Source organism: Leuresthes tenuis, unplaced genomic scaffold (assembly GCF_036924035.1).
Source record: "Leuresthes tenuis unplaced genomic scaffold, fLeuTen1.0.hap1 SCAF_23, whole genome shotgun sequence".
In the NCBI taxonomy this organism is placed as follows: domain Eukaryota; kingdom Metazoa; phylum Chordata; class Actinopteri; order Atheriniformes; family Atherinopsidae; genus Leuresthes; species Leuresthes tenuis.
In genome coordinates, this window is record NW_027325377.1 from 12,345,662 (window position 1) to 12,358,779 (window position 13,118).

The 13,118-nt window shown below is 42.4% G+C and overlaps 4 non-coding genes across 4 annotated transcripts; all 4 read right to left on the minus strand.

The window, feature by feature from the left end:
* Nucleotides 1–218: 218 nt before the first annotated feature.
* Nucleotides 219–409, minus strand: LOC140283279 (U2 spliceosomal RNA). Its single transcript, XR_011909989.1, has one exon. It is a non-coding gene; the product is annotated as a U2 spliceosomal RNA (small nuclear RNA).
* Nucleotides 410–7,755: 7,346 nt separating this feature from the next.
* Nucleotides 7,756–7,943, minus strand: LOC140283338 (U2 spliceosomal RNA). Its single transcript, XR_011910043.1, has one exon. It is a non-coding gene; the product is annotated as a U2 spliceosomal RNA (small nuclear RNA).
* A 275-nt stretch (nt 7,944–8,218) lies between these two features.
* LOC140283520 (U5 spliceosomal RNA) lies at nt 8,219–8,332 on the minus strand. Its single transcript, XR_011910118.1, has one exon. It is a non-coding gene; the product is annotated as a U5 spliceosomal RNA (small nuclear RNA).
* Nucleotides 8,333–8,743: 411 nt separating this feature from the next.
* Nucleotides 8,744–8,933, minus strand: LOC140283450 (U2 spliceosomal RNA). The gene has a single exon (XR_011910086.1). It is a non-coding gene; the product is annotated as a U2 spliceosomal RNA (small nuclear RNA).
* Nucleotides 8,934–13,118: the final 4,185 nt, after the last annotated feature.

Consider the following 13,118-nt stretch of genomic DNA (forward strand, 5'->3'; position numbering starts at 1 on the left):
TGGGAACACCGTATTGAGGCTTTGTTCTGACCGCTCATTCGGTGTCGCGTTTCTTTCAAGCAATTCTCCCGGTTAGCCCGCACTCGGCTCGCTCCCAGAGCCGTGTTAAAGTCTGCTTCGCATTCACTCTCTTTTCTCAGCAGATTAAAAGAAAGTTTCATCTTGGGCTCCCTGAAACTTCCATCCTGCACCACTGTTTGCTTTTACACAAGAGCAGAGGAGAGCGCACCGTTCCCAGCGGTACTGGAGTACCGGGTCGATGCTTGGAGTGAACGGAGCAAGCTCCTTTTTCAACTCCTATTGATAAAAATCCATTTAATATGTAGTCCTCGCATAGAGGACATATCAGACATTAAACTGATAAGAACAGATACTACACTTGATCTTAGCCAAAAGGCCGAGAAGCGATAACTGTCCACTGGTTCACGTCCGAGGGCCCTTCCTGGCACAATGGGCACTTGTAGCAGTGTTCTTTTTATGGCCATAGTGTCACTTTGCACCTCCGCCCACCCGCTGCACTGAGCTCTCTTCAGCCCTTTTAAATGGTATAACTTTACACTACCGCATGCTCCAGCGAGCACCATTCAAGCAACAACTTTGCACTCCAGCTTCGAACATCGGCACAGTCGCAACAAGTAAGGCGACTCTACTCAGAGAAGTCACTCTGCACAGTAACAAGATTTCTTTTGCACAGACAGAAAGGGCTTCATCCACAAAGGTAAAGCCTGCCAAAAATAGAAACAACTCATTAGTGCTGCTCAACGTTGTACTTTGCAGTAAAAGAAAGAGCAAATCTAAAGTTTCAGGAATCCGAGAATAAGCTTACTTTCTTCTTTCTTCTTCACGATTTAGGATTTTTCTATAAAATGAATTCCTTCACTCAAACTAAATTAAAACTGCTAAACCGCTAATCTGTTAAATGCAAGGCAGATGTCAAATTCACCGAAATAGGATCTAAGGGTATTTGGCCAATCGAGCTGTAGCAGCTTCGGTAAAAGAGTATAAGTTGAAGAGTTTGTGAATAAAGGTGTGCGCACACATAGTGAGTTGTAGGAAAATAGGCAGGGAGCAATGCCGGCTGGGGTATATGTTCTTGTATGTTGTCTGACTGTTTGATTTGAATATGTTGTGTAAGTGTCCTGTTGAATGTTACATGTTTGGGCTTTGACACGCTTCACTGTGGTTGTTAACTGTGTGGTGTGTCCTGAAATGTTATATGTTTGGGCTGTGTGACATGCTTAATGCTTTTCAGTAGCAACCCACTTATTCATATATAGCAACTGACAACATAAGAAGTCCGGACATCTTTGATAGTAGTTGTAGAAGTATCCTTATTGATAATAGATAAACTAATTCATAGTGATAGAACAGTAGATGAACAGGTGCCTGCACATGTCTCATGAAAATAAAATGGGTGTATGATTGCTGACGGCAGAGCAATACTGCCAAACTTATGAGTTCTTGTGGCAAACTTGATTCAGTGTCTTGACGTGTATACGCTGTTTCGCTGACTTGTCACAAGAAACAAAGTGTGTTTGATAAGATCCGACCATTTTATTACGGGAGGATCAGTATGTATGGATTCTGATGTGACTGATAAACCCATTCGTATCTTAAGCATAATCTAATACGTGAGACAACGCCCTGGCACACAATCAAAAAAAAAAAAAGAGAGAGCGGTTTTGTGTCCCCACAGTCCATAATGTAGAAAAGAGAGAAAAAAGCCTTTCTGATTTGGTGTGTGTGCTCACAGTGCAGAGTGTAGAGAAAAGAGAGAAAAGAAAGCCGTTTTGGTGTCACGGGAGTTGTGACTTAAACACACACATTTCTGAATTGAGAAAGGAAATTATTTTAGAGGAAGCACTAGAGTTTAGATCCCACATTTGTTGATAGGCACTCATTTAATTTTTCTTTTAAACAGTTTTAAAGTGAATACTAACTGAGAAATGAAAAAGGTGAAGAGTTTAGAAGCTTGGTTCAAGAGCAAAACTTGGTTTATGATCAGCTGAGTCTCTAAACAGAACAGCAAAGGGCTTCATCGAACATTTAAAAAAGATTCAGATTGTTAGAATATCCAGAATTTATAGAAATGGTGGTGATTACTCTTATTTTCTAGAATGGAAATAACTGCACCATGTCTGTTTTATGAATTTAAGGGGCTAAAAAGTTTTGTTCTCGTTTTTCTATGATTAACCGAATGTATGTGAGAGTCCAAACAGACAGAAGGGTTACGGCCGAGCGCTGGACCTTCCAAAAAAGATGAGACAGGCTGGACCCGTGCCATACTAGTTAAGACCTGCCTGTGGATAACAGGTTCTTTAAACTCTCACAAACTCACACACGTTCGCACACATACACCCATACACACACACATTCTTGAACTTGCTGCAAGATTAAACCTTTGCATTAACTGACTCCAGCAACTCTGAGTCTCATTGAGAGACTTTTCTCAACAATTGGGTCCTCAAACCAGATCTCAACGTTTTTTCCGCTGTCCAGGGTCGGAGCTGAAACCGTGCACGGGGGAGTCCAGTACTCCTAATGAAAGACCCCCTGCTGAATTGCGGTAATTAGGGGCCAGTGTCCACTGAAAGGGGGAAAAAGGGACGAGATCGTACTTTTGAATCAATGGCCAGAAGCCATTGGCAGTGCAGGCATCAACAATAATGGTGTTATTTCACCCATTAACACTTAAGGTACCTCATGCAGTGGCTGTGATATGGTTACTTAACAAAATATCTTTACCAGACATCTCTCCTACATAACAGTTCTTCTTTCACAGCCACACCTTGTTGTCGAGAGATGTGCTACACTTAATCCATCCACACTGCTACCTACCCCACAGATGGAAAGCCTCATGATTGCATGTCAGAAATAACCATCAGTGTTTTACCCAGGCCAGACTTAACTGATATACGTTATGAAAATGCAGAAATAACTATATTTATTCAACAGGTCAAGCAAAAAACCCTGATGGCACAAATGCTACAGGATTTACAGTAGTAACAAAAACTGAAGTTTTCTTAAAACAACCACTACCAAAAAATTACTCTGTTCAAGCGGTCGAATTGGTAGCTTTAACTGAAGCTTGTAAATTAAATAACAAAAAGGTTGTTAACGTTTACACTGACAGTCAGTATGCTAAGTGTGACCAAATTTCATCTGCAGAGGCAAAAGTTTGCAAAGCATGGAGATCTGTGAGGGAGTCTTCTGCCTGCAAAGAGAGGGAAGCGAAAACAGGAAAAGATTTAGCTGCTTGCTTAGCTGCAGCATCAGCTCTGGCATTGCCACAAGCAACAGGATCGTCTGAGTTAGTGTGAGCCGCACACTTACAGACCGAGATTGCTGTAGGCAAAAGGATCGCATCAAGAAGATCAGAAACCTGCTTGGAGTTCAGAATAGTTTTACCATCTGATTTAAGGAAATGCCTGTGTTTCCACAGCGCACCAAAGTCATGAACAACACCAAAAGCATATCTGGAATCTGTGTAAATAGTGACTTACCAGCTGCCAACTTACAAGCTTCAGTAAGTGCAATAAGCTCAGTAGTTTGAGCAGAGAAATGTTTAGGAAGAGAACCAGACAACAAAGTGTCATGTGAAGAACATACTGCAAACCAAACACAGTTAGTACCTGTGGCTGGATCACGCAAAGCTGATCCATCTACAAAAAGAATCATGTCAGAGTTTGGAAGAGGAGTCTCTAAAAGATCAGGTCGGGGTGTACAAACTTGTTCCAAAACAGCTTCACAGTCATGAGGCTCCCCATCCTCAGGAGTTGGAAGCAAAGTAGCAGGATTCAGAACAGTACAACGTTTAACAGTGACATTTGGCATATCACAGAGGTGTATCTGAGCCAACGAGCAGTTGAAAGATGTGAAGTTTTCTGCTCGAGAAGAATAAAGGCAACAGCATGAGGAACCAAAACAGTCAAATTAGCGTAGCCCACAATATCTTGGGAGGCCAGGACAGCTTTCTCTGCAGCTGCAACAGCACGAAGACAACCAGGCAGGCCTGCAGCCACAGAGTCCAGTTTTGCTGAGAAATGAGCCACTGGCCTTTGCCTGCCCCATGTTCCTGCATAAGAACAGATGTCATACAACCATGCTTCTCATCAACTGCCTGTATGAAAGGTTTATGAGGATCTGGAATGCCAAGTGTTGGTGCTGTTTGAAGAGCCAGCTTAAGCTGACTAAAGGCTGATTCAGCCTCAGGAGTCCATGGAACACGATCAGCTGACTGGAGGCCTTTACCATGGATAAGAGCACCTAAGAGAGCTTCGAGAAAAGAGTAGTTAGGAATAAAGTTCCTGCAGTAAGATGTTATACCTAAGAATGACATAAGCTGTTTTTTAGTAACCGGTTTAGGAATGATCTGAACTGCAGCAACACGTTTAGGAGAAAGTGAGCGCCCATCCTTAGAAATCACATGACCCAAAAAGGTGACTTCGTCCTGTACAAACTGTAAATTAGAAACGCTGGCTTTATGGCCATAAGAAGGAAGATGTTTCAACAGATTCACTGTCTTTTTCACACTGTTGTTTAGATGGACTACATAAAAGGATGTCATCCACATACTGCAAAAGAGCAGAGCCTGTGGTTGATTGAAGTTAATCCAGACTAGCTTTGAGGGCAGCATTGTAAATAGTGGGACTTTCACAGTACCCCTGGCATAACCGGGTAAAAGTCCAAGATCTCCCTTCAAACTAAAAAGCAAACCAAAATGGGCTATCAGGGTGCACTGGCGACAAGTCAACCACTGAGAAAAACTGTGCATCTGATGTAATTTGAGACAAAATAGTGTGTGGGTTGGGCACAGTAGGAGCATGTGGCTGAACTGCAGCATTCACCGCTTGGAGGTCCTGTACAAAACGCCATTCATCTGGCTGGCCAGCATCTTTAATCTTTTTAACAGGAAACAATGGAGTAAGCACAGGTGAATTTTCAAAAGGAACAATAACGCCTGTTTTCTGAAAAGATTGAAAAACAAGTTTAATCCCTTTAATTGCTTCAGGCTTAAAAGGGTATTGTTTTTTACATGGACAAAAGTCTGATTTAGGGGTGACAATTACTGGTTCACAGCCTTTTATCAACCCCACATCATATTTGCTCTTAGCCCAAAGATCATTGGGCACTTCAGCCAACATGGGTATCGAAGACAAATCTGTTTCAGATAAAAAACATGCTTCAAAATGTGATTCTGTGGTAGGAATTAAGTCCACAGTTCTTTGACAATGCATTGTTCTCAAAAATGTTTTTTTGTACGCTGACAATCGTTCAGAAAACATCAAATTTGGATCAGCAGGTGAAACGGTCCACTCCATTTCTCTCTGACATGTAGCAACAAACTCTCCCACACCTTGTCACTGCCAGTGTGTACGTTTGGCCAAGGAAATGTGAGGGCGAGTACCACAAACATTAAAAAAATCGAATTGCTCTGGAGTGAGCGACACAGCCAATAAAGTAGGCGCACATATTTTTTCACTTCTTCTCATAGTCATTGTCAGGCCCCAAAGAAATGTGTGATCTTCAGTGCAAATCAGCAGGTTGCATGAAATCAGAAAGGGGTGAAACTAACGCTTTTGCTTCTTCCACTAGTTGTTGTGAAAAAGGAGAGCTGGGAAGTTTCCACTCATAAGCATATGTAAGTGCAGATGAATCAAACTGCACTGCTGTGAAAACTTTGTCAGACTGTAACATAACGTTAATACCCTCTGGTGTAGAAGTTAAAATAATGCCTAATTTACACATGAGATCACAGCCCATTAGGTTAATGGAACACAACTCTGATAACAAAAATGAGTGTTTGAAGGAGAGCCCATCGGGAGTGACACACGCAATGGGCGATATCATTTTCTCCTTCACAACCTGGCCTGATGCAGACATAGAGTAAACGTGGTTTCCACTTAACTTTGGAGGACAATCAAACTCCCCTGACATCACTACTGATGAACATGTTCCTATATTCTGAGAGAAATATCTTTGCTCTAGGACGGAACTAGCATGCAAAACTTTACTACGTGAATCACAGTCGGCAAGCGTTTCTTCACTACACAGAGCAGGAAAAATGTGTGAGTGTGTTTGTGCTATCACCCATTAGTGGAGGCTCCGCTGCCGCGTGACGTCCAGAACCTGCCTCCCACCCTCAGTCAGCCTTTGGCCAAATTTCATCACTTTTCAGCTGTGGACAGTCCTTCTTCCAGTGTCCAGTCTGGCCACAGTAAAAACAAATATTCGGATCATAGCTCTGGCGTGGCCCATTTCGACCTCCTCTCTCACACGTCCACGTCTTCGACTTCGGCCTCGTGCTCTGTTTACACCAACTGCGTAATACATGGTCATGGCTGCCAAATGCAGCTCCTTTTCACACTTGTCCCTTTTGGTTGTCTTACGTGTCTCAACTTGGTTCTGAGCATGGCGAGCATATCGGCGAACGTCAGCCAAACGAGGACCCTCATACCATCCCACGTAAATGTTCTTTACTTCAGTGGCGACATCTGGCATGAGGCCTTTAATTATTGCATCGCAAACTGTGGCCTTCTCTCAGCCAAACACCTCTGATCTCGCTTTTCATGATGTAAGGTTGGGCATGCAGACCTTGCTTCACCTGCTTTTCACTAAATATAGTCGGACATTCACACCTTCTTGCAGCCGAACACTTCCGCTCCACCTTTTAGTGTTCTATCACACCTTTTTTTTCACCGCATTTTATAGATTATGGTTGGAAATTCTAAACCACTCTCATCCGAAGACCTCTCCTCCCGCTTTTGATCATAGATTGTCAGGCATTCGCACCTTGTCTTACCCGCTTTTTACAAAATTTAGTCGAACATTCACACCTTTTTGCAGCCGAACACAGTTTTTTGCAGCCGAATTTGGGCATTCGAACCTTTTCATACCCACTTTTTACCAACTATGGTCGGACATTCACACCGTCTTACAGCGGAACACCTCCGCTCCCTCTTTTGATGGTGTATGTTCGGGCATTCGAACCTTTTCTTACCCGCTTTTGACAAACTATGCTTGGACATTCAAACCTTCTTGTAGCTGAACACATCCACTCCTGCTTTTGATGATGTATGGTTGGGCATTCGAACCTACTTGTTGCCCGCTTTTCATTAATTATGGGTGGACATTCACACCTTGTCGCAGCCAAACACCTCCGCTCCCTGTTTTGATCATGTATGGTTGGACATTCGCACCTTTTCTCACCCGCTTTTTGCAAACTATGGTCGGCCATTCACAGCTTCCTCTCCACCATACTTGTATGGTGGGATATTCACACCCACTTGCATCCGAAGACCTCTGCCCCCACTTTTGTTGATATTTAGCCGATCATTCGCACCTTACCCGCTTTTGGCAAACTATGGCCTTCTTGCAGCCAAAAACCTCTGATCTCGCTTTTGATGATGTAAGGTTGGGCATTCAGACCTTGCTTCACCTGCTTTTCACCAAATATAGTCGGACATTCACACCTTCTTGCAGCCGAACACTTCCGCTCCACCTTTTAGTTTTCTATGGGGCATTCACACCTTTTTTTACACCGCATTTTATAAAAACACCACAGGAACACCGTATTGAGGCTTTGTTCTGACCGCTCATTCGGTGTCGCGTTTCTTTCAAGCAATTCTCCTGGTTAGCCCGCACTCGGCTCGCTCCCAGAGCCGTGTTAAAGTCTGCTTCGCATTCACTCTCTTTTCTCAGCAGATTAAAGAAACTTCCATCCTGCACCGCTGTTTGCTTTTTCACAAGAGCAGAGGAGAGCGCACCGTTCCCAGCGGCACTGCAGTACCGGGTCGATGCTTGGAGTGAACGGAGCAAGCTCCTTTTTCAACTCCTATTGATAAAAATCCATTTAATATGTAGTCCTTGCATAGACATATCACATATTAAACTGATAAGTACAGATACTACACTTGATCTTAGCCAAAAGGCCGAGAAGCGATAACTGTCCACTGGTTCACGTCCGAGGGCCCTTCCTGGCACAATGCGCACTTGTAGCGGTGTTCGTTTTATGGCCATAGTGTCACTTTGCACCTCCGCCCACCCGCTGCACTGAGCACTCTTCAACCCTTTTAAATGGTATAACTTTACACTACCGCACGCTCCAGCGAGCACCATTCAAGCAACATCGGCACAGTCGCAACAAGTAAGGCGACTCTACTCAGAGAAGTCACTCTGCACAGTAACAAGATTTCTTTTGCACAGACAGAAAGGGCTTCACCCGCAAAGGTAAAGCCTGCCAAAAATAGAAACAATTCATTAGTGCTGCTCTCCACGGAAGTCTTTAGTAAAAGGCGAAAGACTTGTACATTATGAAGAGAAACCAGTGTATGATTATCCATCACTGCGGGAGCAGGGCATCATGCTAGTTGGCATAGCCACCTTCCCCATGGTGAGCTTTGCTTGGTTGAGACGCTTGCTCCCCCCCCTTGCTCCTCGGCTGACCAAGTAGGAACAATCGGGCCCTATTCGATGGCTGCCTTGTCTTTTACTCTGTGCAAAAGACAAGGCAGCCACAAACAACACGGGAACACCGTATTGAGGCTTTGATCTGACTGCTCATTCGGTGTCGCGTTTCTTTCAAGCAATTCTCCCGGTTAGCCCGCACTCGGCTCGCTCCCAGAGCCGTGTTAAAGTCTGCTTCGCATTCACTCTCTTTTATCAGCAGATTAAAAGAAAGTTTCATCTTAGGCTCCCTGAAACTTCCATCCTGCACCGCTGTTTGCTTTTTCACAAGAGCAGAGGAGAGCGCACCGTTCCCAGCGGCACTGCAGTACCGGGTCGATGCTTGGAGTGAACGGAGCAAGCTCCTTTTTCAACTCCTATTGATAAAAATCCATTTAATATGTAGTCTCGCATAGAGGACATATCAGACATTAAACTGATAAGAACAGATACTACACTTGATCTTAGCCAAAAGGCCGAGAAGCGATAACTGTCCACTGGTTCACGTCCGAGGGCCCTTCCTGGCACAATGCGCACTTGTAGCGGTGTTCTTTTTATGGCCATAGTGTCACTTTGCACCTCCGCCCACCCGCTGCACTGAGCACTCTTCAGCCCTTTTAAATGGTATAACTTTACACTACCACACGCTCCAGCGAGCACCATTCAAGCAACAACTTTGCACTCCAGCTTCGAACATCGGCACAGTCGCAACAAGTAAGGCGACTCTACTCAGAGAAGTCACTCTGCACAGTAACAAGATTTCTTTTGCACAGACAGAAAGGGCTTCATCCGCAAAGGTAAAGCCTGCCAAAAATAGAAACAACTCATTAGTGCTGCTCAACGTTGTACTTTGCAGTAAAAGAAAGAGCAAATCTAAAGTTTCAGGAATCCGAGAATAAGCTTACTTTCATGAGTTCTTCACGATTTCGGATTTTGCTATAAAATGAATTCCTTCACTCAAACTAAATTAAAACTGCTAAACCGCTAATCTGTTACATACAAGGCAGATGTCAAATTCACCGAAATAGGATCTAAGGGTATTTGGCCAATCGAGCTGTAGCAGCTTCGGTAAAAGAGTATAAGTTGAAGAGTTTGTGAATAAAGGTGTGCGCACACATAGTTAGTTGTAGGAAAATAGGCAGGGAGCAATGCCGGCTGGGGTATATGTTCTTGTATGTTGTCTGACTGTTTGATTTGAATGTGTTGTGTAAGTGTCCTGAAATGTTATATGTTTGGGCTGTGTGACATGCTTAATGCTTTTCAGTAGCAACCCACTTATTCATATATAGCAACTGACAACATAAGAAGTCCGGACATACTTTGATAGTAGTTGTAGAAGTATCCTTATTGATAATAGATAAACTAATTCATAGTGATAGAACAGTAGATGAACAGGTGCCTGCACATGTCTCATGAAAATAAAATGGGTGTATGATTGCTGACGGCAGAGCAATACTGCCAAACTTATGAGTTCTTTTGGCAAACTTGATTCAGTGTCTTGACGTGTATACGCTGTTTCGCTGACTTGTCACAAGAAACAAAGTGTGTTTGATAAGATCCGACCATTTTATTACGGGAGGATCAGTATGTATGGATTCTGATGTGACTGATAAACCCATTCGTATCTTAAGCATAATCTAATACGTGAGACAACGCCCTGGCACACAATCAAAAAAAAAAAGAGAGAGAGCGGTTTTGTGTCCCCACAGTCCATAATGTAGAAAAGAGAGAAAAAAGCCTTTCTGATTTGGTGTGTGTGCTCACAGTGCAGAGTGTAGAGAAAAGAGAGAAAAGAAAGCCGTTTTGGTGTCACGGGTGTTGTGACTTACACACACACATTTCTGAATTGAGAAAGGAAATTATTTTAGAGGAAGCACTAGAGTTTAGATCCCACATTTGTTGATAGGCATTCATTTAATTTTTCTTTTAATCAGTTTTAAAGTGAATACTAACTGAGAAATGAAAAAGGTGAAGAGTTTAGAAGCTTGGTTCAAGAGCAAAACTTGGTTTATGATCAGCTGAGTCTCTAAACAGAACAGCAAAGGGCTTCATCGAACATTTAAAAAAGATTCAGATTGTTAGAATATCCAGAATTTATAGGAATGGTGGTGATTACTCTTATTTTCTAGAATGGAAATAACTGCACCATGTCTGTTTTATGAATTTAAGGGGCTAAAAAGTTTTGTTCTCGTTTTTCTATGATTAACCGAATGTATGTGAGAGTCCAAACAGACAGAAGGGTTACGGCCGAGCGCTGGACCTTCCAAAAAAGATGAGACAGGCTGGACCTGTGCCATACTAGTTAAGACCTGCCTGTGGATAACAGGTTCATTAAACTCTCACATACACAAACTCACACACGTTCGCACACATACACCCATTCACACACACATTCTTGAACTTGCTGCAAGATTAAACATTTGCATTAACTGACTCCAGCAACTCTGAGTCTCATTGAGAGACTTTTCTCAACAATTGGGTCCTCAAACCAGATCTCAACGTTTTTTCCGCTTTCCAGGGTCGGAGCTGAAACCGTGCACGGGGGAGTCCAGTACTCCTAATGAAAGACCCCCTGCTGAATTGCGGTAATTAGGGGCAAGTGTCCACTGAAAGGGGGAAACAGGGACGAGATCGTACTTTTGAATCAATGGCCAGAAGCCATTGGCAGTGCAGGCATCAACAATAATGGTGTTATTTCACCCATTAACACTTAAGGTACCTCATGCAGTGGCTGTGATATGGTTACTTAACAAAATATCTTTACCAGACATCTCTCCTACATAACAGTTCTTCTTTCACAGCCACACCTTGTTGTCGAGAGATGTGCTACACTTAATCCATCCACACTGCTACCTACCCCACAGATGGAAAGCCTCATGATTGCATGTCAGAAATAACCATCAGTGTTTTACCCAGGCCAGACTTAACTGATATACGTTATGAAAATGCAGAAATAACTATATTTATTCAACAGGTCAAGCAAAAAACCCTGATGGCACAAATGCTACAGGATTTGCAGTAGTAACAGAAACTGAAGTTTTCTTAAAACACCAACTACCAAAAAATTACTCTGTTCAAGCAGTCGAATTGGTAGCTTTAACTGAAGCTTGTAAATTAAATAACAAAAAGGTTGTTAACGTTTACACTGACAGTCAGTATGCCTTCTCAACTGTACATGTGTTAACACAGCATTGGAAAAACAGGTATGTTGACATCCACAGCTAAATGTATAAACTACAAATATTTTAGCATTATTAGATGTTATTCAATTGCCATCTACAATAGACTCGTATGAATGACCGGAAGGAAAACCATACTGCCAAAGAATTTGTTTGAATATGCTGCAGTATTGAGCCACGGACCATGTCATGTCTCAACAGGAGGGATGGAAGCAATAATGAACAAGGTTTTTACAGCATAATATAATTATTGAATTTTTTTTTTTAGAATAAATAAATGAATAAAGTTTTGTCTAGCAGGTCAAATATGTGCAAAATACATTCCACAGGGCAATCTAAGACCAAAACGAAGATAATTCCCTAAGCCAGTGTATCTTTTTCAACATATTTGTTTGTATTTCATTATTTCATTATTGTGTAGATTTCATTGAACTAAATTAATGTTAAGGGAAACGATTCTGCTCAGTGACAACAGAGGTTTTTACCAAATGGTCTGAAATATTTCCATGTGCACAAGCAGATGCACTCTCAGTAGCAAAATCACGCGTAAAATAACTCATTTCTAGATTTGAAATTCCTGAAAAGATCTTCAGTGATAATTTGACACACTTTGTAAACTATGTCATCTCACTGATGGCAAAGAACTTAAAATAGATCTTAGAAACCACTGTGATATAGAAGGTTTCGCTAACACATTGGAATTGTTTTACTATTTACATATGCATGTGCAGTGAAGAATTGCTTGCTGCTGATAAATGCAAAGAAGAACAGCTTACACATAGATGCTCACATATAGGCTGCTGAATGCAATGAAGACCTGCTTATCCAGTAAAGTTCAATGTCAATGTGTAATATTCAATTAGGATTTGCAAAACAGTGAAGTTAAACAATGAATGGGTCCATAGTCGGTATGAGAAGACTACAGGAATATTTACCTGGGTGTACGTTCAAACAGAGATGAGAAAATTGCGATAAATTATTGTTTGTTTGTTTGTTAGTATGTATATGAATGTTATGTGTATAAACTGTGTTGAGTTGTAGTTACTCAGTAGTGTCTCAGTGAAACAACCGACGGGGGAAACCTTGCGGTGACAACAAAAGCAGTGTTTTACTGATCAGTCAAGTTGCTCCAGTGTACTCCATACAAACTGGTTGGCTACTGAAGGGATAGAAAATGGGGAATACTTGTTTTAAAGCAAACAAGGAATTAGATGGGAAAAATACATGTTTTAACGGGACCCAGACAATATTATATAGATGTCGCCACTGAAGTAAAGAACATTTACGTGGGATGGTGTGAGGGTCCTCGTTTGGCTGACGTTCGCCGATATGCTCGCCATGCTCAGAACCAAGTTGAGACGCGTAAGACAACCAAAAGGGACAAGTGTGAAAAGGAGCTGCATGTGGCAACCATGACCATGTATTACGCAGTTGGTGTAAACAGAGGACGAGGCCGAAGTCGAAGACGTGGACGTGTGGGAGAGGAGCCACGCC